Here is a 21,689-nt window from a genome sequence, read left to right as displayed (position 1 = left end):
ATAACCCATGGCTCGACAGCCTTCGCATTCTTGTTCCTGGAGCCGAAATAGGAACAAATGACTTTGTCCCAGTTAACTCCAAGTGCAATACTTGTGTCCATGCTCAATGTGGAGTAATGACGCCATCCATTCATCTCTCACAGGAACGTAGCACTCCATTCTACAACAGGCAATATAACGATGAAGAAGCTTCAACGTGCGTGCAAAAGTGTTTGGTCGCTTTCCAAATGAACTCAATCGTTCACATTTCTCATCTCTGTTCCGTCACACACAAAACACCTAAATTAGAGCCAAAAAAAGTGATAACGGAACCCAGAGAACTTCGGCGCAAAGGTCGTATATGTAGTTGGCCTCATTCGACACGGACAGTTGTTCATGTACCACTTGCCGAGCCGTGACGTTTAGTTGGTTGGAGGCTGTAAGAAAAGCAGGTATTGCGAACGAAGCGAGAAACAACATTTTATGAAACGTATTTTTCTTGCATAAAATTTGAAATCGATGGGGGGTGCAATTGCCCCTTTGTGCCCCTTCAATGTTTACCCCCCTTTCCCCCCACTAGAATTGGTTTTCGTCGAAGGTCGGGAATACAAAACCCCATGCCCCCTCTGTGGTGACGCCACTGCACACATTACACAAAATTCAGAGAGCTACAGGTCTCGTAAAACCATTGAAATGAATGTTTACATATTCTGATGAGAGATGGCGCTGAATATTGTTGTAATATAATGCACTTTCTCCATCTCTAGTTTTGAAATTCAAACAATTTTCGGTGACATTTATTTCCAAATAGTAAGGAAAAATACTCTTACACATTACCAATGAATTAAGTTTCCAAAACAATGAAAAAGTTAAACTTAAATAAGTTTCTCACTGTAAAAAAATTGAGAGGGTGCTATAACAAACAGCTCAGGAAATGTTGCATGACTACTAATAAGATTTCCTTTTCAGGGATAATAATCATGAACAATTGGATATTTTTGGGAAAGGGACCAAATGGCCCCTTCATAATAATACAAATGAAAACAATGCATACACACACACACACACACACACACGTTTATATAAATAATGTGTGTGTGTGTGTTCCAAGGATGACAATTTTCGGCCGGTTATCACATTATTATATCGATTCATCAGGAAAGAATGAACTTTAATAGAAATTATATTTCTAAATGTAGTCTGTAGTTTCGTTGGTTAAGAGAAATTATAGTGTTTGGAAAGTTTCTCTGTACGAGTAACCAAGTGTCAAATATACCTCACCCCAAAATACATATGTTACAGTTACTCATTTGAAATAAAGTAACTCATAGCTACCGTTACCTTTACCAAGATGAGATATTTGTATTGTATTGCGTTGCTTCTCATCACCCTTTGAGTAATCATGACGATGAGGATGAGTGATGATTAGATGAAATTGATGAAGGGGCAATCACAGATAACATCCATGCTCAAGCCGGGATTTGATCCCGGGTACTTGGATTGCTGGATCGAAAGTAGACCACTTAGCCGACTCTGCTTTATTTCCTATAATGTAAAACAAAAAGTACTTATAGATGACACTGCTACCAGACGACTTGATAAGTACAGGGTTATCTTGAACACGTGTAAAAAATACAAACATGTGCCATTTGTCACCGCAGAAAGTAAAAATCAAAGTTTTCATAACCCAGGAAGAATTTACATTTTATCCCGTACGGTGGTGAATGCAATGTGCCGACTTCCAAAGGGATGTTCTTCTACGTTCCGGGATGTTGGATTGGAAGAGGTGGGCACCGTGAACTTGTGCATCTCTGGCGGTCGCTCAGGTCTCCCGACATAAACCCCTGCGTCTTTTATCTATCGTGGTGTGGAAATACACTGTTTACTTCCCACCTCTACCTGCAAATTCTTATTGAGCTACAGCGTCTAATTGTTGCGGCTGTAGAGTCCATCCTTACCGGGCTGCTTCTGGCAGGAAAAACCCAAATAAACAACTAAATAGGCTCGTTAGTCCTGGGGTCCCATCCCGTTCCTCGATAGAGCGCTCGGAACGCAATAAACAATCACAGGCAAGAACTTACTGACTTAATGTTGCACGGTGATTGCTGAAAACTCGCAGAAATGGGCTTTATACATTTATTTACAATTCAACAAAACAAGGGTCGGATTCTTCCAATAATTCTCTAATTTACAATTTACATTTCTCTAACTTGAGACCCACGGTAGAACTGCTAAGTGGAAGCTAAGCATCGGCAGAACTGCCTCGGTATGCTTTTTCTCATGGGAAGCCACTGGAGACCGAAGATCGCTCTCCCTTCTGCTATCCAGTTTATAAACACTCTCTGTCCTGTCCTGTATCAGAGGTCATATTTATACTTCCTCCCTCGTCGCATGGGAGAGGGCTGAAAGTTCAAATCTTATTGGCTCTTTTAAGCTACACAGAACCATGGAAGAAACCGAAGCATACAGAATCATACACAAACACAAAAAAGAAACAATAAAACAAATACTGTTTGTAACAGTATTATACTCCCCTCAACGAAAAAAAGGGCTTACCCCAGGTAAGTCTGTGTGTCCAATGTCCTGGTGAGGTTTACCTGAAAGAAAAAAAACCACTAAAAAGTCCACTTCACTTCACTCACTTGACACTTTCCGGAATATGTCTGTCCGAATGTTCCTCACTGCATCCTGTGATCTCTGGAACAAGTGACATCCTAATTAATCGTCGTGAAGTCAATTTCCAGGTGTGGGCGGTTTGACATCCATGGCAAGGACGTCGTCTTCCAGGCTGCTTCCTTCTTGTGAGGTACTGGGATCGAACCTCTTCCCATCCACTCCTAGGGTAGGAATAATATCCAGCACGTGAATTCACGGCACTTCTCTGCTTAATTACTACAGAAAGTGCAAACACTCGCGAGTAAATATGTGTCTCCGAATAAAAAGAAACTTTTAACTAATGGAGATTTCAATTAGAACTGTCTCTTTAAAGAAACTATTTTCTAACTGGTTTGTTATGGTCTACCCAGCTGTTCTCCCCGAAGCTCCATGGGGTGTCTCTGGGTCAGCTGACCATTCTTGCCGGCGCCTGTCGTTTCTACCTGAAACCTTACGTCACGCTTCGGTCATCTTTTGACCTGGTCAACGTTTGCAAGAATCTGTCGCTCAGTTTTCTCGTCAAGAAGAATCATGTTTGTCTCTGTTGTGAAGTTATGAATTAATAACGGATAACTCTATTTTGGAAAAAGTGCTTCTGAAAGTCTGTTTGGTGCTGCAGACTGTTTGTGGGACCGCAAAAGAACATGCTCCCCCTCCCTTAATGAAACTGGTTTCCTTTTTCTATTGTAATATTTGGCCAATTTTTGACGATTCTTCAATTGATTATCTTGTGCCAATTCAATTGCTTTCTCAAATGTCTCATGAAGATCAATTACATACTGCGTCCTGTCTTCTTTCGTGGCGTCCCTCTCTCCCTCTTTTCCTTTGAAGGACATCTTCCGGGGATCCATTGGTCCTTGCAATTCACGACCGAAAAACAGACGACTCGGCTTCATTCCTGTTGATGAATTCACCCTGTTGTTCACTGCGAATGCGATCGAATCTAAGTTTTCTGTCCACTTACTGTGTTCCGTGCAAAACTTGGCTATCGCTCTCTTTACTGTCTTAATTTGATGCTTCTGCGAGATCTGCTTGTGGGCGGTATGGAGTAATGTACACGGGTTTGCAGTTAATGGTTTTCAGTACTTGACGAAAAAGACGCCTACGAAACACACTTTGATTGTCACTGGTAAACATCGATGGAAAGCCGTAAAGGTGACAATATTTCAATAAAACGTTGGAAATGGTCCTACCTGTCACTGTAGTCAAAGGTGCCAAAAATATGTGTCTTGTGAAAGTATCTTCAATGAGAAATACGTAGCGATAACGCCCCCTAGAACTGGTCGGAAATGCTTCAAACAAATCTTCATACAATATCACTCCTGGGCGTGATTGATTGCGACTTCTCATGAATCCTATATTTTTAGAAGAATCTGGATTGTATCTCAAACAGGTGAGGCATGATCTGCAGTAATCTGTAACACCAGAGAAAACATTTTCCCACGTAAACTGTTCCAAAATCTTGAACAGAGTCTTAGCTGCCCCTGGGTGAGCGGCGTGAACTTCGTCATGGGATATTCGCAGCACTTCCGGCTTCAACGAATCCGGTGTCCAAATCTTTTGCTGCTTCTCCAAACTCGGGAAACATGCCCTTCCCTTCTTCTATGTTTCTGTAGAGAATCCCATCTTCATCCAGGTAAGAAGTGCTCAGATGAAAATCGAAAACTTTCATGTTCAATTTCTCATCCAATTGAACTTCCCTTTCCTTAAGGCACGCAATTAATAAAGACAAATATGGGTCCTTCTGTTGTTCTCTTGCCCATAATCTATTATCTTCCAAGTTCACATTGCCGGTTGTTATTTCGTTTACTTCCAACTTCTTTGCATTAGGTTCTATTGCTGATTGAGTGCAATTGTTGATTTCGCCCCGAGGCTCGGGTGTTATATCTCCAAGAAGTTCAACAGAAGCGGTGTCAGGGTTGAATAATGTTATAATCAGGTAATTTTACGTGATATTATCAAGATTCAACATGTATCTTCATACTCTTCTTGTGCTCCCATACGTAAAAAAAAGTAAAGTGTTCTCCTGTGCATAGCACCACGCCATGAAGGCGTATAGGCGGTGGGGGGGTAACGCCCCACACTTTCTTGATCCGGTCGTGAGTGGGGGTGATGTGATCAGCATCACGCCCCTGACCGCCTTCTCACCCAGGGACCTTTTAAGTACATGACCTATGTTTGGCACTTAGTCCGGAGACCGAAGTCCCCTTCCTAGGTGCCGGGCCCAGCTAACGGTTTTGATTCCAGGGTACGTGTGACCGGATCGGTTTTTACCCCCGACGAATAGCCGACTCGTGCATAAAGTGACGTTGAATAATAATAATAATAATAATAATTACGTAGATAATAATAATAATTGATGTTAGCCAGCAGAAATGCTTTGCTGACTTAACGTTGAACTAAAATATAAATACCACCAGTTATGAGGATAAGTATACTATATGTTTAAACACAAATCATAGTCAAATCATATATAACAATAATGTATATTATATAACACACAAAAAATAGACACATTACACAACCCCTCACTATCATTCAAGCATTCACACACTCTCTCATACCGCAGGGGAATAATTACATTAAGATAAGTACATTGGCCATTTTTAGACACGACGCAATATTTAGTTTTTTTCTTATGAATATTAAACTGCGCCCGAAGACGTTAATTTGCTTAGAATTAAAGATACTAAACTTTCATCTGCGCGTGCTCATTACATTCTGCCAACGGGCATGACACGTAAACTTTTTATTCTTGCAATTTACCAAAACATTTAAATAATTATTGTTTAAATTATTACTAATGCGCCTTGGAACTTCAGTAACATTAGGCAGGGCACGCAACTCGTGCAACATAGATATCAACTGCCAGGCATACATGTTTACAAAAAAAATGAAGACACTTGTGTATGAATATATATTAAAAATAGCACGAAGTTAATTTACTTCCTCACTTAGCAAACTTGAGAGGTGATCTCTGCAAGAGATACACGATTTATGCTGTTTTTAATCAAATATTTACCGAGTAAAGCATATAAGGTGACATAAATAAACATTATTACTCAACAGTTCGGCGCAGAGCGTGGAAAAACAACAGTATGCTGTGAATATCTCTTCCGAATTAGCAATTGTCGTGTAATTTAGATAATGCTGGCGAGAAATAATTATAATCAATACCTTCGCGACTTTTAATTTTAAATACTGGTATCTTTTCGTCCGACGGCCGATCTTTGGAGGCTTGGGTAGATGATCACTCACACATATAGAAAATTAACAGTAGGATACTATACCATCTCGACGTTCTAGACGTTCCAGCGACGTTTACCGTAGTCCTCTAAACGGCTGCGTGACGTCAATGCGCGGTCCTCTTTGCGACACTAACACTTCCCCACGCTACTTCTTTGTAGCGGCACTTCGCAATCTTCTGGGACACACCTTCCTTTACGCTTCAACATCACGGCGATCATCTTGTCGGCCTCGTAATGGAGCGATTAATTGCTTCGCATCGTCTCTCTCTCTCTTTCTGGGGGGACGGCGAAAAAACGGGCGAAGTTTCCTTACCGGGGGTACTCGTGGATTCTCGCTGCTAATCTCACGCGGGACGTCGGCGTCGTCTCAAGACGCAGTAGGTGTCGCTTCATTATCTCAATCTTCTCTTCTAGACGGTAGATCTAAGTGTGGGCTGGTGTCGCTTCATCTTCCAATTTCTCTCTCTCTCTCTCCGTAGAATTCTCGTCGGGCGTCGGTGTCGGCGTCGAAGTACTCTAGGAATGCTGTTTCGACTGGCGGCTTTCGGCGGTATCATTTCATGGCTTCTAATCGGGCTGTGAGCGTCATTTGTGGCGATGTGGTGTTTGTGACGGCGTTTTAGTGGTGTGGCGTCGCGACGCTGAGCGATGATCTGCTGCGTTGTCGGCTTCGTGCAGGCTAGGAAGACCCATGGCCCTCCTTCTCTCGTGATTAGCCCGCCATAGTGGTATTAATGTTCCTCGTCACAAAACGAATAACGCGAATCCAGTGCACAGGTCACTAATTAACACTGCGTATTCGTACAACTAGTCACTGTCACTCACTCACGCAGGATAAAATACACGGCGCGGTAGAAAAAAGACAAAGTCCCGAATCTTTACTCCGACTGTCGCAGAGGTGTTGTCGGTTCGAAAACTGGCGGTAGACTGTACGTGTTTGTTCGTTCTGCCACTATATAAAGACAGCTTGAAACTTCGAATACAACGGACTGACTTTTAGGCGCGGGAATCTGAAGTTACGACGTTGGTGGTCAAGCGTCCATTTTTTGCCTGATCCAGCTTCTTCAAGCACACGTGTTGCCTTAAAATGGGGTGAAAAGAATAGTTCTACCCTCATCCGGTACGTAACATGTTACTCCAGTAATTGGCCTCCCACGTTGACTTTTCCTGTCGCCAAATGCACAAAAGTCGCTCAAAAATAGTGAAAGATTTATCACAGCACACCGTTGGTCCCGAGCTCCTACGACCGAAAGGGGGAAAAGTCAACAAAAGCAGAGAAACACAAAAGGTTCAGAAACGTGGTGTTTTTCTACCGAAGCTTCAAGCGGATACAAAGTTACAGAAAAATATAAAATAACGAAAACCTAGGATAAAAAAAGTAGGTGACAAAAACTGATTGTCATATCTCGCCCCCCCTAACTTCAAAAAAAATTGTAGGCTTGAAAATCGCTCTCGGCTGGGGAGATTTTTGAAGGTTACATATTTTTTTAAAACACTCTGTATATGAATACTTTTTTCGAAACACCCTGTATATGAATCGAATCTATACTTGAAAAATGCTTTTATGAGTAAATACACAATAAAACAATCCTTAAAGGACGTAAAAAGATAATACATTGGAATATACGCATATAAAAATCAATAATGACACAAGAGTAAAATATAAAAATATAACTAGTCCATTAACATAAACTTCAAATCTCTAAGAGCGGTCTCCCGAACGCTGAAGTCCGGAGACGCCAGGTGTTGGAGAGTCACCTCTTGTTTGCACCTGATTTCGCTCTACTGTCCCTCGGTCTGACTGCGGGCTCCTTGATCGACTGTGGGGTCGGTAATACCCATCACGTACCTGACCTAGTTGAAACTTATCGTCGCGGTTGCCCTGCACTGTGCCGTGCGGCGGTCGACGCATATTTCCTCCTCCACGTCTGCCTCTCTGGTACTGCCGCTGTTCTCTCTGTGGCGAAGGTGGTAAGGGATGAAAGTTCTGATCATTGGCGCGTGGATCGTGGTGCTGTCCTCGCTGAACCATCTGAACTCGCTGGCGTCGGTTTCGGCCGTGACGATCATCTTCTCGTCTGGGACGCTTATTCCAGCGCTCTGACCTGTCGCGTTCTTCTTCTTCTGAGCACTGGTACAGGTTCTCCAGCGTCAGCGACATCGAGTCGGGGTCGAACACACAACTGCCATTAAGGTGACGCCGGACATTTTGAGGAAAATGATATATCAGCGCCGCGATTATTTCTGGAGCCGTCATTTGAGGCTGCAGTGCCTTGAATTCATTATATTTTTTCCAGAAATATTGGGCGTACGTAACTCCCGCGTTTCGGCTGTACCTTTCGTTGCGTAGTTCCATTAGCATCCGTTCTACTTGGATCGGCTTCTGAAAGTGTCCTAGGAACATCTCCCGGAAAGCTTCATAAGATGTGAAATGCCCTTCATTCGTTTCAAACCAATTTTTGGCCCGATCTTCCATTAAACCTCGCAAAACCAGGATCTTTTCATTATTCCCCAAGGACAGCTCCTCTGAGGTAGTTTCGAACCGTTCTAAAAATGCAGACGGTAAAACTCGATCAGCCCCGTTGAATCTTTTGAAATGGGTTTTATATTCAAGAGGGAAAATAGATCGCCTCGCAATTGTGGGTGGCGAATAATGACCTTCGCAGCTGGTGGTCGCTGGTCGAGTGGGTAAACCGGGGAAACTCTCATTTACAGCTGGCTCATTGACACTCGTCAGTTCAGAGGAAGGGCCCTCATTATTGCTGGTGGCCGAAGTACCTGGGTTTGTCCTCGTAGCCGTGGGCGTTTCTCGTCTCTGAGGGTGAGAAAGGTCCAAACTGTCCATTCTTTTTTCCAAAGCCTGTATCCTTTGGGAATGGTCATCAACCTCGCCTATTGTTTTCGCCACGCGCTCTCTCAAACATTCGGAGTTTTGGTGACAGGTAGCCTCAAGCTGTGCCGAGGATTTCCTCAATACTGCCAAATCCTGGTCCGTCTGATCTGTCCGTCGCGACAGCGTTGCCAACTGCTGGTCCTGGTCATCAACACGGGAATCCAAGCGAGCGATTTCCGCGGTGAGTTTCTCCTCACTGTCTTGCAAGCGCGTGGAAAGACGATCAGTTATTTGTTCCACCGAAATACGCACCACTTCCTGGAATCGGGTCTCAAGTTGTTCGATTCGCTTTTGTGTGTCTGCATGCTCCGCCCGGATCAGCTGTCTTATCATCTCGAACATCCTGTCGTTGGTGCCGGCGCCATTCTTCAATGCATCATCTGTTTTTCCCATCGGAGCGACTTCTTCCGGGGTGGAAGGGGTCAGCTGATTCAGGTCTTCAAAAGGTGGCGTGGATTCAGTATTTACAACTAAGCCCCCGTGTCCTGAAGTTCTTGACGAAATAACACAAGTACTACAGCGCGGCTGCGCTTCGTTCGATGGGTCCATTTCACTTAATGGGATTTCAATCCCGCAAACTACACACTTCCGTGCTTCGCTCATCTTTCCATAAATAATTTTCTCACTTCTCAATTGCATCAGATATCTAAAAACACTCACTATGACCTGAGGTCGTCAGAAAATAAATGTGCACTTCAAAAATATATAACGCACTACAGAAAAAACAATACAAACAATTACCTATCAAAATGCAGAGAGGAGGGCACGACGGGTCCCCTTTTCTGCTACCTACAAAAAAGCCTACGCGCACACACACAAAAGAAAGTCGCCACTAAATTTGCATGAAATAATTCCTAGAAAATTCGCCCTTGCCGATATTCGCCTACTTAATTGCCCTTTACGTTAATCAAATACGCGCCAAGAATGAATAACGCAAACTTAAAATACTAAATGACACAAAAAAAATAATAAAAACGCCACAAGAATACACGTAAACACAAAATACCCAATAAAAGTTTAACCAAAGCAATGAAAAAATCCTCACGCTGTCTATCAATTAAAAAAATGAAAATGTACTTCCCTCGACGAGGGTAAAAGATAGACCGGTCCCTGATCGGGATGCCAAATTCTCACCCAGGGACCTTTTAAGTACATGACCTATGTTTGGCACTTAGTCCGGAGACCGAAGTCCCCTTCCTAGGTGCCGGGCCCAGCTAACGGTTTTGATTCCAGGGTACGTGTGACCGGATCGGTTTTTACCCCCGACGAATAGCCGACTCGTGCATAAAGTGACGTTGAATAATAATAATAATAATAATAATTACGTAGATAATAATAATAATTGATGTTAGCCAGCAGAAATGCTTTGCTGGCTTAACGTTGAACTAAAATATAAATACCACCAGTTATGAGGATAAGTATACTATATGTTTAAACACAAATCATAGTCAAATCATATATAACAATAATGTATATTATATAACACACAAAAAATAGACACATTACACAACCCCTCACTATCATTCAAGCATTCACACACTCTCTCATACCGCAGGGGAATAATTACATTAAGATAAGTACATTGGCCATTTTTAGACACGACGCAATATTTAGTTTTTTTCTTATGAATATTAAACTGCGCCCGAAGACGTTAATTTGCTTAGAATTAAAGATACTAAACTTTCATCTGCGCGTGCTCATTACATTCTGCCAACGGGCATGACACGTAAACTTTTTATTCTTGCAATTTACCAAAACATTTAAATAATTATTGTTTAAATTATTACTAATGCGCCTTGGAACTTCAGTAACATTAGGCAGGGCACGCAACTCGTGCAACATAGATATCAACTGCCAGGCATACATGTTTACAAAAAAAATGAAGACACTTGTGTATGAATATATATTAAAAATAGCACGAAGTTAATTTACTTCCTCACTTAGCAAACTTGAGAGGTGATCTCTGCAAGAGATACACGATTTATGCTGTTTTTAATCAAATATTTACCGAGTAAAGCATATAAGGTGACATAAATAAACATTATTACTCAACAGTTCGGCGCAGAGCGTGGAAAAACAACAGTATGCTGTGAATATCTCTTCCGAATTAGCAATTGTCGTGAAATTTAGATGATGCTGGCGAGAAATAATTATAATCAATACCTTCGCGACTTTTAATTTTAAATACTGGTATCTTTTCGTCCGACGGCCGATCTTTGGAGGCTTGGGTAGATGATCACTCACACATATAGAAAATTAACAGTAGGATACTATACCATCTCGACGTTCTAGACGTTCCAGCGACGTTTACCGTAGTCCTCTAAACGGCTGCGTGACGTCAATGCGCGGTCCTCTTTGCGACACTAACACTTCCCCACGCTACTTCTTTGTAGCGGCACTTCGCAATCTTCTGGGACACACCTTCCTTTACGCTTCAACATCACGGCGATCATCTTGTCGGCCTCGTAATGGAGCGATTAATTGCTTCCCATCGTCTCTCTCTCTCTTTCTGGGGGGACGGCGAAAAAACGGGCGAAGTTTCCTTACCGGGGATACTCGTGGATTCTCGCTGCTAATCTCACGCGGGACGTCGGCGTCGTCTCAAAACGCAGTAGGTGTCGCTTCATTATCTCAATCTTCTCTTCTAGACGGTAGATCTAAGTGTGGGCTGGTGTCGCTTCATCTTCCAATTTCTCTCTCTCTCTCTCCGTAGAATTCTCGTCGGGCGTCGGTGTCGGCGTCGAAGTACTCTAGGAATGCTGTTTCGACTGGCGGCTTTCGGCGGTATCATTTCATGGCTTCTAATCGGGCTGTGAGCGTCATTTGTGGCGATGTGGTGTTTGTGACGGCGTTTTAGTGGTGTGGCGTCGCGACGCTGAGCGATGATCTGCTGCGTTGTCGGCTTCGTGCAGGCTAGGAAGACCCATGGCCCTCCTTCTCTCGTGATTAGCCCGCCATAGTGGTATTAATGTTCCTCGTCACAAAACGAATAACGCGAATCCAGTGCACAGGTCACTAATTAACACTGCGTATTCGTACAACTAGTCACTGTCACTCACTCACGCAGGATAAAATACACGGCGCGGTAGAAAAAAGACAAAGTCCCGAATCTTTACTCCGACTGTCGCAGAGGTGTTGTCGGTTCGAAAACTGGCGGTAGACTGTACGTGTTTGTTCGTTCTGCCACTATATAAAGACAGCTTGAAACTTCGAATACAACGGACTGACTTTTAGGCGCGGGAATCTGAAGTTACGACGTTGGTGGTCAAGCGTCCATTTTTTGCCTGATCCAGCTTCTTCAAGCACACGTGTTGCCTTAAAATGGGGTGAAAAGAATAGTTCTACCCTCATCCGGTACGTAACATGTTACTCCAGTAATTGGCCTCCCACGTTGACTTTTCCTGTCGCCAAATGCACAAAAGTCGCTCAAAAATAGTGAAAGATTTATCACAGCACACCGTTGGTCCCGAGCTCCTACGACCGAAAGGGGGAAAAGTCAACAAAAGCAGAGAAACACAAAAGGTTCAGAAACGTGGTGTTTTTCTACCGAAGCTTCAAGCGGATACAAAGTTACAGAAAAATATAAAATAACGAAAACCTAGGATAAAAAAAGTAGGTGACAAAAACTGATTGTCATAGCCTTTACCCCCCCCCCCCCAGGGTTTCCCCCAGGTACCCATGTTATTCGACGCTGGGTGAGCGCCAGGGTCGCTTCCAACGTTAGAAAAGTTCCCGTATTCGAACCCGGGACCTTTAGCATGGTAGTCAAACGCGTTACCGACTGAGCCACCGCGGCCATACGTCTTGTGAAAATAATCTATTATTTGGAAGTCAGACCATATATGCATCTCCTTGAACTGACCATGAGATTCAATCATTACAAGATCCATTTCTACCTACTCTGCATTTCCATGAACTCATTAATTGTACGCATGGGATCATAAGGTTTCAGAGCAAATATGTCCGTAATTTATGATTTCCATCAGATAAAAATGCTAATTAATATAAAAAACTTGGGAGCGAGTACGAGAAGTTGTATTTTATTTTCAAATTATGGATATTTCAGGCAGATTTTCTTGATGTCAAGTTCCAAGGCGTTAGCATTTCTGCATTTCTAAAGGTATATTTGTATGTATGATAGCTGATTTGTAATTTCAGGAAAAAGGCAAAAAAAGGATTTTCCACTGATGCAGGTGGTTTGAGGATTCTGCATTTTGACATGATATGAGATTAATTATAAACTTTGAAATACTACGATCACACCAGATGTTGTGATGTTGTGCCCTCCAATATAACCACCTTAATTTTATAGCTTTGAGCCCTTAAGTATAATTCCTATGCTACAACCAAGTGTGTTCGTTCCATCACGGCTAATGGCATGCATGGTGGCAAACAGTTACATCTGAAATTTATAGTCACCATATGTAATTACATTTTTTCTTGTTCTGTAATTTAAACAATTATAATTTTAAGACTCGTAAAATATTTTAATTGGGTCTACTTAGCGGTGATGAAGCGCCGACTGCAGCCCTAATCCCTCGTGTTGCTTTCGAATCTTTTCGTTTTACTACCTGAATCCACTGATTTTTCCGTATCGAATCTGTCGGCAAATGATACGTGGATGTTTGGGAATAACCATTCGTTCCAGATCACATGTTCTACCGGAAGTAAAGTTGAATTCCACGCCAAAGACTAACGAAAATGCAAACATTTTGTGAATTGCCTCTAGGCAGAGCTCCATCTACTCCATTTCAGTACGCCACTGTTTGACACTGACCAACTGTGATGGTATAGTGGTGTCAAGTTGTGATTGCACGCGATATTTAATCTGGAAGCGGCTGCGCGGCAATCGCAACTTCACGATAAAATTGAATATATCGCAAATTACAATTTGTGTCGCACTTCTCGCACGACAATGCAGGAGTCAACAGGCAAAATCGACGAGAAGCGCGAGACAAGCCCTGTAAGAAAATGCACACGCAAATATATGTAAATGTACATGTAAAGTCAAAGGGTCCAGCAATGAATAACACGCCGTGCCTTCTTCATTGCGTTAGTTTGTCCTCGTAAATCCGTATCTTATTCACCCTCCTTATCGTATATGTATACGATTATCAAAATGGTACTTTTGACTTCAAATTACAATTGCCTCGTAACGTGTATTTTATATATATATTGACTTACTTACTATAGATTCTAGGTAAGGTAAAACTACAACTTATGTTTGTCAATTATCAACAACAAAATGCATTACTCAATTAACGTATATGTATTTCGTAAACAACAAGCAACTCGTAAAAAGAGTCCAGCATTAACAAGATCGGTGTAAGTCAAATTGCAAGTTATTTTATAAAAGCTGTAGAAGTTGAGAAAGAGAAAACAAATCCATAGGGTTCATGGAGATTGCCTCTGTTGAATTTTTGAATAGGAGCCTTGGAGAGGTTCCTAATAAAAATAAGTGTAAACGAAGGAAATTAAAGTCCATAGGCATATCCAGGTGTCCTAGTATTAAAGTCATCACAACAATCGTTCACCTGAATTCAAAAAGTAACTACAGATAATGGACCATGCATCAATAGCAATAACAGCACATTGGATATTTTGTGCTATGCGAATTAGATACAGTTTCGAAAGTTTTAGACGTTCGATATCTACTGGTCCAGTATTTTGCGATTGGTTGCAGATTAATGAAGTATTTTTTGTGCTGTTAAAAGGAAATGATCTATCCTATGTTTATTATTCCAAATAACCAATAGGTTAGTTACATTCCTTGTCATTTGTTATTATACCCTGTCTCGGGTATTCCTGGAGCAAGGTCGTGCATAGCGGCAGAGAAAGGGGGGGATAACGGGTTGGCACAGGGAAGAAGTACACGCTGCTGCAAAGCCTGGAAAGGGCAGTCGCTTTCCCCCTCCACACATTCCCGTTTCTCTCACGTGTTCATTGGTGGAGCCGTCTCGAGTCATTACTTGCGCAGAGACTTGTTTTCATTCACCTGCTCCAGAGATATATGGAATAGTGTGTATCTGCTAAAATCAGTATTTTCATATTGATGATCATTATCATAGTAAAAGTATTCCTTTGTTTTATTTCCGCAAAAACAATCAAGTTTGGAAGTGCTGACTCAGGCCTCTCTACATTTATAATATCACGTTTCTCACTGAAAGTGCGTTAATCAAATGGTTTCTGCAACAAATCTCTAATTGACCACGCCTTTTCTGCCATTCCAGTAGAATCCATGAGTATTACCTCGCAAATTGTCCATGACTATCTCAATATATTTTTTTTCTTATATCCTATGTGTTTTTATATATGTTGGTGCAGAAGTTGTCAACAGCTTGTTTTGAGTTTTCCTTTAATTCTTTCTTGAAGCTCTTATTGGGTCAAATTAAGTGCACGAACTTGGTGATGGACAATTTGTATGGTAATACTCATGGATCCCACTGTATACATTCAATGGTAATGCGCAATGAGGCACGACGCATGCGCCGGTCGGTCGGTCGGTCGGTCGTATCTTGGCGGTTTTGTATTTTATTGAGTCTCAGTCTTGTAGGACTATGCCTCAGTATATGTCATTTTGTTTTTTGTCTCTTCTTTTGCATGTCTGTTTAAATTGTAATTGTCTAATGTCATAAAGTCATGCTCTACAACTGTCGTAGAGCTCCTTTGGTGTGGTAGAAAATAAGATGTAGATTAGAACATGTTGCCGATAAGGGGATGAAATGTGGTGAGTCGGTGGTGATTTGCAAGATAGTGATGAATGTCAAGGATTTTGGTGGTGATGCCGGAGGGCATTTTCAAATGTTATGGTGGTGATGCCGGAGGGCATTTTCAACTTTCCGGATTTTATTGTAACCTGGGCATTTTGTGTACTCGTCTAGCTGGTTGAACCTGGCCTATGAGATGGATGGTTGGGTTGAAATGGTGTGGAAGCGAGGCCCAGACTTTAGTTCTCATGCGTTGCATGAACTCGAACAGTCTTTCCATATCCAGGTCATCATGGAGTTGTACATTCGTCGTGTATCTGTCTACTCCAGCTATTACTCTTAGAGCTCTATTTTGCACACTATAGAGTCTGCGTAGGTTGCTTGCAGCTGCGTGGCCCCAAACTGCACACGCGTATGTCAGCATAGAGCGGATCACAATTTTGTATATGGAAATTCTGGTGGCTAATGGTAACACCTGGCTTCTGAATAGGCTGAAAAGGTTACCTATTCTTTGAGACCCTTTGTTTGCTGGGCATGAGTTTACAATACCGGACCACTCTCCAATTTCTATAAAATTTCCCCTACTTACTAATTTCGGTGTCCTGATGACGTATCTGTAGTTCATATTTGGCGGTCACTTGTTAAAATTGTACATTTACGTGTACAACTTGTAAAATAACCTTGCGATTTACGACGGTGATTGTCCATACACAGCAATTCGGAACCATCTTTCTTTCGCAATTAATTAGCTAATGGTCTTCCTTTACGCACAACAATCTTGTTGACGACAGACGAGGAATACCTACGAGGTTAGGTTAGGCCTGTTAGGTTAGGTTCCATTAGCATAAATACAAAGAAAAATTAATAGTTTAGCTAAGAGAACTATACCTTATCTTGCCTTTTGATTTCTTCATGTTGGGAAAATGGCGTCTTCCGTGGAGCTATTGTTCTTATGGTAGGGTTACGTTACGTTAAGAAAACATAGTTTATTTCAATTTTTTTTCTCGATTTCCATACTTGACCGCCAATTATTACATGCAGATTCGTGATTAGGAGTTCACAATTAGTGAGTAGGCGAAATTTCATAGAAATTGGAGAGTGGTCCGGTATTGTAAACTCGTTCCGTTTGCTGTGTCCAGGATGTGTTGGCGAAAGGTAAGGCCTTTATCCAGAAGAACACCTAAATATTTCGCTGAACTTTGTAGTGGAATGTTTCTCCGGTGAAGGCGTAATTGTGGGTGGAATCTCTCGAATTTCTTGGTGAAAAGGACGGCCGAACTCTTCTCCGGGTTTACCTTGATCCTCCACTTAGTGGTCCATTCTTCGTAGAGCCGGAGGTAGCGCTGCATATATCTTTCAGCATATTGCGCTCTTATACTTGACGCGAAGATTGACGTGTCATCAGCATGGACCGCTACCATCACTGATGGCGGAGCTGTCATATCGTGAGTATAAAGGGCATATAGTAATGGCGATAGCAAAGAGCCCTGGGGCACACCTGCTGTAATTGGCCTCGCAGTGGATTTTGCTCCATTGAACCTTACAATCAGTTGACGGTTGTTGAAGAATGAGTGGAGTAACCGTATGTCGGAGTCCGGAAAACCGAGGCGGTGAAGCTTGTATAGTAAACCCTCGATCCAAACCCGGTCAAAAGCCTTCTCAATGTCGAGAAAGACTCCTAGGGTAGATGCCTTCCGGTTGAAATTGACAGTCAATAAGTCCACAACTCTCAGAAGCTGAGTCTCAGTACTGTGCCCTGGTCTGAAGCCATGTTGAAAATCCGGCAGCAACCGATGTTCTTGGGTGTAGTTTTGCAGTCTCTGCAGGAAGAGGCGCTTGAAAGCTTTTCCCAAGTTACTGAGAAGGCTGATTGGCCTGTGATTAACCGGGAAGATTGGACTTTTCCCTGCTTTCAAGATGGGAACTACTTCAGCCACTTTCCATTGTTGCGGGAAGTAGCTGTGACGTATCATGGCGTTAAAGATTCTGGTCGTGTACACTAAGAGTTTCCTTGTGCCATGTCGCAGATCCTCAGGTTTGATCTTGTCAATTCCGGCTGCCCTTCGTATCTTCATCTTCGAAAATACCTCCGCCACATGCCGTGGTGTGATAAGCATGGGAACTATGAGCGGTGGATGCTCCGTGAAGAAGTCTTCAGCCCAGTTTTCGACTTGCTCAATGATGTCGTCATCGTATGGCCATGCATTGGGGGACATCTGTTGTTCGTATAATATCGCAAATTCCTCAACCTGCTGTTCTGGGTGAAATGAAAGCCCAGCTGCTGTGTGCAGGACTGGTGTTCTTTGAATCTTCTTCTTTCCTTGCAAGGATTTAGCCAGGCCCCAGAACTTGTTGGGTCTTTCCTCTATATCCTGCAGGATGCTGTCCCACTTATGTACCGTTTCCCTTAGCAGGTGCCGTCGGATCTGTCGCTGGGATTTGTTCCATAAGTGTTTGTGGAACGGGTTTCTCGTGTTTTGGAATTTATGCCGGGCCCATCTCTTTACTCTGATGAGAAGCCGTAGATATAGATCTTCCCTTGCAGCCGGTGCCTCGATGGTGCTCATGGTGGTGGCAGCTCTCTTTGCCTCTGAGATGTTCACAGTGATGGTGTGGACCGCCTTCTCAATGTCTGCCACAGTTTCGATCTTATCGTGCAGATCTATCCTAGCATTCAATTGCTGTCTGTAGATGTCCCAGTTGCAGACATATTCCCTTCTAGGTTGAGGGATGCGTTGCTGGAGATTGTGTTGGTGGTCCGAGTTCAGTGCGCTAACAACAAAAGGAGCTGTCGAGAGCTGTAAGCCCTTGGTGAGGATGACGTCCAAGACATCGGGAAGACCGCCATTCTTCTGGAAATGTGTCGATTCTGTAGGTGCTTGAATTCGGAAATTTAAAGTTCCCAAAAGTCTCAAGAGCTGGGTTACTGCAACATTGGTGTGCCGGGAGTTCCAGTGTCCGTGTTTGGCGTTAAGATCACCGGCTAGAAGAACTTTATCGCCAAGTTGGTAAATTTCCCTGAAGTCAGCGTCTATTATTCTCGCTGGCGGTTTAATATATCCGACTGCCGCAATGAATCTTGAGCCGGGAGCATATATTTCCACACAGATTGCTTCCAGTGCCTGAAGGTTATTTATGGCTATTTACGTGGAAGGTACATCTGATTTCACAAGGATTAGCAGTCCTCCTTTCACGCCTGTTGCCCTGTCCTGCCTGTACTGGGTGTGTTCGGAAAGTTTGTCTGCAGTTTGTTTGTCAAATGAGTTTCGCAAATTAACATTACATCTATCTGGTGTTCTTGAAGAAAGAGCCTGAGGAGCACTCTTTGTTCCCAGAGACCGTCCGCGTTCCATGTTGCCATGGTTATTTGTCGTCTGAGTAGCGTCGAGGAGTCATTTCTGGCCATGAAGCAACATTTCCAGTAATACCTCCACAGCGGCAGTAAGCTTTCCCGGCCCGTCAGGTGCTGCAGCCACCTTCCTGAGGCCTTCCCTGATGATTGGGACATATTGCTGAATAAAGTCGCTCTTGACGACGTTGATGAGAGAAGTGATGTCGTCCGACATGGCTGACTTTTGCACTGGTCTCGCAGAAGTGCCCTCTTTTCGCCTGTGCACCATCTCTTCCCTTTGAGCGGGGCTTCTAGCTGTTTGAAAGCCTGGAGGTTGTCTATGTTCTTGCACCACAGACGAGAACTGCCGTTTGTTCCTAGCTGGTGAAGAGCCAGATGGAGTTTGTCCTGCAGGCGTGGCGTCCGCATTCCCCTGCTCCTTCCTTGAGCATCCTTGTAACATGGCATGTTCCCTCTGCGGAAGCTGAGGCATCTTTGTCGCGTTGAAAGGTATCCGGGCTCTCTGGGAGAAGGGACGGGCAGTGTTGTTTGGTGCGGGTTTTGGCCTATTTCCTGGCTGTGCATTTGAGTTGTTGTTCCTTGCAGCCTTCATGGCTTTAATCACTGGACATCCTTGGTAGCTGGCTGGATGTTCCCCTTCACAAAGCGCACATACTGCAGGGTGATCAGTTCCTTTCTTTTGACAGTCCGTTTACAGGTGTTTCTCTGCACACTTGACGCAGCGCGGTGTGGCTCTACAAGTCTCTGAAGAATGCCCCAGCCTCTGGCATCTGTAGCACTGGAGGAGCACTCTGGTTCTGTACAGTTCAATCGAGATACTGTAGTATCCTATGTATTCTAACGTGGAGAACTCCTTCCACCTTCCTTCTTTAGCGAGCACTACTAGAAACAAAGGGATAGGAATTCTCTTCCCTTTGTTTTGCCCTCTCCCTCGTTTCGTGAGGATATTAATTATTTTAATCGCAAAGCCCATGTTTGTGAGCTCTGCTTGTAGATCTGGGATGGGTGTGCATGTAGACAGACCCCTGATAACTGCCTTGATGGGACGTTCTTGCCTGGTCAGTCCGAAGGCCATGTCAATGTGTTGTTCCTCGCAGAAGGACTTCACTACTTCAAGATCTTGCTGGCTTCTACACTGTATCTTTATGCAGGAGGCAGTGTGCTTCACGATCGGCTTCTCCTTTAGATGTTGAACAAGGTTGGCAATCGTGGCGTACTTGTTTTGTACGTCGTACAGAAAAGCTACCGCCGGCCTGATGGTTCCTGGTGGGCGCGGCGGATCACTTGGCGGGCGCGGCGGGTACCTTCCACTGCTCGCAGCACTTGGTGGGCGCGGCGGGTTATTTTTTGTAGGGCGGGTACAGGTGGGTTTTGCACTATCTGCTACATGTGGTGGGTTTGGTTGGATAGCTACACTACCTGCATTGTAATTCTGACTACGAGACATGTCGTTGTCGTCAGTGTCAATGTGACAGAAGTCGTTGTCGTCTGCCCAGTTAGTAGGGGGAGGTAATTTCTTACGTCTAGAGAATTTCTTAGGTATTTGAAATCCGTCAGTGGGAGGGATAATGTCATCGTCGGTGTCTGAGGTAAAATCGCTACTCACGACTTCCATGGCTCTCTTCAGCGACGCCGGCGGTGCATCCCTCATCTCGACTTCCGTCGATGCAGCAGCTTTCGATGCCTCGTCGAGCGGAGGAGGAGTTGTTTGTTCCAGGCATTCTTGTCCCGGTTGATCTCTATGCTTTTCAGCACTATCTGATTGCTTGTCGTTCTTCTTTTCGCTCTTCTTTGGCTTCATTTTCCCCGATGAACAGGTTTCACAAACCGTCAACGAAGTGCACGATGCCGTGAGAAGTACTAGAAATATCCATGCGCCAGATGACAAATTACTTTATAACCCTCGCTGCAGGACCAGGAGGCGAAGCATTAATAAACAAATAAACACTGCAGGGCCTCCGGCCAGATGCACGCTGCTGCGCTTCGGAGGCATGCTCATGCGAGCTGTTGTAACGAGTGTGTGCAGCACCAGAAGTTCTCTATGGTTGGTTGCACCTCCGTTAATCACTCTTTGTGCTGTAGTTTAGGTGTTTGGTGTGCGAGAGAGCCGAGATGAGAAATGTGAACGATGCAGTTCATTTGGAAGACGATCAAAGTATCTTACACTCACTTTGAGGCTTATTTATCGTTATATTGCCTGTTCTAGAATAGAGCACTAAGTTCCTATGAGATGACGGGATGACGTCATTACACCACGTTGAGCATAGATACAATTAATGCACTGGTAGTTGACTGGAACAAAGTCATATCTTCATATTTCGGCTGCAAGAAGAAGAATGAAAGAAAGAAATCACGGAGCGGCGATAGATGGCAGTACCGTCGATGACGAATCCGACCAACGATAATTATGACATCTACACCGGAAGTTCGCTAGGTTTGCACTTCCGCTAATCACCTTATTGTCTCCCATTTAGGTGTTTTGTGTGCGAGAGAGCGGAGACGAGTTCTGTGAACGATACAGTTCACTTGAAAAGCGATCAAAGCCATTTGAACCCACTTTGATTTTCTCTCCTTTCCCGTTTTTTTTTCTTTCAAGGAAAGGGTGAAAAGAAGCTTGTTTATTGATATATTGCCACTTGCAGAATGGATTTCTCTGTCTGTGACGAATCCGACCAACTATACGAGATTTTCACCGGAAGTACGCTGGGTTTGCACTTCCGCTAATAACTTTTTTGGTTCCATTTTTGTGTGTGACAAAGTGGAGAAAAGAAATGTATAAGCTACAGTTCATTTGGAAAGCGATCCAAGTCTCTTGCACGCACTTTGAGGCTTATTTATCGTTATATTGCCTGTTC

The sequence above is a fragment of the Lepisma saccharinum genome, chromosome 2 (genome assembly GCF_977018435.1).
Source record: "Lepisma saccharinum chromosome 2, izLepSacc3.1, whole genome shotgun sequence".
NCBI lineage: Eukaryota > Metazoa > Arthropoda > Insecta > Zygentoma > Lepismatidae > Lepisma > Lepisma saccharinum.
Note: the sequence above shows the minus strand (reverse complement) of the source record.